At 37.5% G+C, this 3,831-nt stretch overlaps 1 protein-coding gene across 1 annotated transcript in view; it reads right to left on the bottom strand.

Moving 5' to 3' along the window:
• Window positions 1-3,831, bottom strand: part of LOC118336869 (potassium voltage-gated channel subfamily H member 5-like) — a 32,896-nt gene that overhangs the window by 24,795 nt on the left and 4,270 nt on the right. The gene's annotated exons all lie outside the window — the stretch shown is intronic.

Below are 3,831 nucleotides of genomic sequence, written 5' to 3'. Positions count from 1 at the left end.
TTCATTGTATAGTTTTGAATATAATGTGAAACATGTATAAAATATGTCACTTAATCAGGAGTTGTCTGTAACTGCGGACCAATTCTTCCAGAGGAGTCAAAAACACTTCCCAGTCAGAACGAAACATTACAGCAACCAATAAACTCTTTGAAACTACAAACGGTGAGTCAAAAAAAAAATACATCCTTTAAAATCTGCAGCCTGCAGTTTGGAATTAAAGAGCTGAGTAAGACAGTCAGTTTGAATCATCTCAACCTTTCTGCTCTCCTCTTTCATGCCAACCAAACACTTATCTGGATTTTCAGCAAAAAGTCGATGAGCATTTACGACTTTAACCTCTGTCATGATCCTTCATCACTGACTTATTCTGTTCTTTAAAGCCTTTTCCTAAACCTTCACAAGTTTTGTATTCGGATAATATTATCAGAGCGAGTTCATTGACGTGTCATTTTGACCTATTATTGGTGATTGTTCACATATATATCTTAATTTATTCAACTGAATTACAATAAACCTTAGAATTTCCAGAATACCATCATTTAAAAAAAAAAATAATTAAATAACGTAAAAAAATCAAACACTACAACATGTGTATTGAATGTTTTGTTTATACTGAAGTATGTTTAGTATGTTGGCGACCGGCAAGACATACAAAAGTCTCACCATGCTTGGATCGCAATTAATAATATTACCAGTATTTCTGGATAATATTTAATTTCCTGTTGTTCACTTAAGGAGTCTGCTCGTTCAAGAACGACACATCACTAGTGTGATAGTTAAAAGCTGTGGAAAAAGCTAGTAAGTGGACCTTTAGTTTGCATCTAACTAAATGCATCAGAAGAGTATTTGGGGGTAAAAGTGAACCCATTATTCTTCTATTTACTTATTTATTGTGTAATTTAATGCTTTTATCCAATGATGCAAAAATGGTAGAAACAAAACAGGTAGAAGTGCCAGAATGGTACAATATGGTACGTTTTTCATTTGTTTTGTTTATTTAATTTTAGATACGCAGTACGGTAATGCGGTGAACCAAATATCCTCTCAGAAATACTAACCTGATCTTTAACCAACTGCACTTATTAGCCAATAAAATGAGGATGAATTCATGCAGAGAAAGCAGGCTGCAACTGAAGGGCTCATTTGTGTGAGGATGAAGGGGATAGAGGGCAAAAAACTGATCACCATCCCCCAACTATGAAATCTATAAGAGTGAATTGTTTAACCTGAACAAGCTGCAGCGGCTGCAGGAGAGTCGGAAACATCTGCAGTGGAAAAATTACCACCAGCAGCTTGTTGTTTTTTCTCTCTCTTTCATAATCACATAGATATTAATTATTCATTTAATATATTCTGCATGGTGATAGCTTTGGTCACCAGGGAGGGCAATAAAAGGGGTTTTAACTGTTTAACATTTAACTACAAGTCACACATACTGTACACAACAGTGCTGTCGACCATCCGGCACTGCTGTTAGATGGATTAAAATTAACTTCAGACTTGCTTGAGTTCAGTAATCCATCACAGTGGACCCTTCATCGTTGTATTTCTTTCGACTGAGATCTTATTTTTGTAGCTTTGGCCAACGTTTCTATTGGTTATTAGGTTCTGGGAACACAAGGATATTCCTACACAAGACAAAAAGGTCTTCCAGATTAGCTAAAACAATCTGAAGTTAAAAATGAAAGTGAGACAATGTGTTTAAAGGTTAATTATATATATATGAAATTGACTTGTGATCATTTTAGACTGCTACAGCGGTGGAAATAAATCTTTAAATTCACCGACGGTAGATGATATAAAACAGCAAGTTTCAGTCGGAGCAGACCGGCTATGGAAACAAACCACAGAGAGGCTGCGATACAACACAAGGCAGAGGGAGCGAGACACCATTATATCTGTACATAGCAGATAGTTGTTTGCTGCTATATTGATATTTCCAATCTCATATGTAACCTTTAAGGACAGACAAACATCCAGCTTCAAAGAAATAACTTCAGCAACTAAGACTCAGATGAACAACAGAAATGATGACAAATTTTTCTAGCTTGTTTCTTTTCTGTAGGTGTCTCTCAAATCTAGGTTTCCCGCAAGCACTGAATACACCAACAACAAGAAGCAGTCCCTGTTCCAGTTATATTATTGCACATCGATAACAAAGTGTCCACTGTAATGGATTCCCTACAGCATCACAGGTAAAGTTCAAGCCTCGCAGGTTATTTTTTATAGCAATCAGCCACAAACTGAACCCAGTGGCTCCTTGAAAGGTTTACCTGCTTTAGAAAATGGTCAGCAGTATGTGAATGGTAAATGCAATTTGTAATTAATGAGCTAAAAAACTGCAGATAACGTCCTTAGCACCTGCCAAATCCGTTGTACCAGTAACTTTGGCAGGTAATCATTCATCAATTACAGAGCCGCCTCTTTTCCAAAAAAACAGTTGGCTTGTAAAAGAGTGAATTTTGAGATGAAATGAAATTGGAACAGCTTTTCAAACACGACTGTGTCCGTGCCCAAAAACATCACAAGCATTCAGTGTTTCCCACAGTTTACAGCAGGAGAGGAAAACCCTGGGAAACAGCATTTTAAACTATGAAAAGACACTAAAATCTCTGCAGTGAAACACAAACGGATGAGTTCTTGGAGGTGTGTCAGCAGCTCTTTCTTGCAGGGTTCACTGCGGGTTTTACAGCCTCCAACACTCGATTGATTTCACTGGGCAGCCATCTGATGATATAAAAAAAAAACAGTTACAGTAATAAAAATGTTCTAGCTGCAGTCAGGAAAACCTCCACTGTATCAGCAGTGGACATCACAGACTGCGTGATATCTGATTCCTAATAAAACAACTAATTAGTTCTGTATATCAGTCGCTTCCAATAATCACCAATGAACACTTACATGACACTTCAGAGCAAGCAAGTGTATTCTTAATCTGTAGAGTGACCTTCCAATTAATGTTCATTATCTGTAAAGGTGTAACAGGAAGCTGACAGGACGATGCTGCTACAGAGGAAGAGGCTGCTTTACCAATTTACACGTGAAAACCATCCGGATTCTCTAGTTTCTAGACTGACTTAACGACTCCCTCCATTCACAAGTTTCTGTCTTTTCTGCAGCAAGAAAACAGTGTTTACTGCAGTTCACAGTAAGAGAGGATGTGATGAGAGAAAGCTCCTAAAGTGCAAAGTGGTGAAAAGAATGGAGAAAAACGACCCGCTGTTTATTCTCCATAAAGTGAGTTTTGTTTGTTGGGGTAAAAGCATCGAACATTACTTGAAAATCTTAGCAGAATATTGTTCCCAATGATTATTGGTGACGAGATTTTGTCAAACATTACATATTCTAGGTTCTGGTGAGAACTTTTGGATTGTTGGCTGGACAAAGAAAGCAATTTTAAGGCGTAACTGCTGTATGACGCCATTTTCGGACATTATAGAGACCGAATGATGGATTAATAATTAATTGAAACAATATTGTTCTCTGCATATTAAATGAAATTACCAAGACGAGTCGAGACCGAGTCCAAAGAGGTTTGAGTCCAAGTGGCTGGTAACCATGGTCAAAGACAATGTTAATGCTCGTCCTAGATGGATTTTGAATGAAACTAACACCAATTTTCCATGTGCTTCATCAATGGTTTTGTTTTGAAGGAGGAAGTTACTTAAGGAAAAAAACAGATATTACTGGACTTAGTCAAGATAAACTAGAATATCTGGCGAGACCGAAGACCAAGTCCAAGTACCAATGAGTCTGAGACAACAGAAAAGAGCCCTGATCTCAGGTGATATCGAGTGATAAAGTCTGTGAAGGACTTTCACTCAGGAGACC

Source organism: Morone saxatilis, unplaced genomic scaffold (genome assembly GCF_004916995.1).
Source record: "Morone saxatilis isolate NCDOM2014 unplaced genomic scaffold, NCSU_SB_2.0 Contig3, whole genome shotgun sequence".
In the NCBI taxonomy this organism is placed as follows: domain Eukaryota; kingdom Metazoa; phylum Chordata; class Actinopteri; family Moronidae; genus Morone; species Morone saxatilis.
This window is presented reverse-complemented; position numbering and strand designations above follow the sequence as displayed.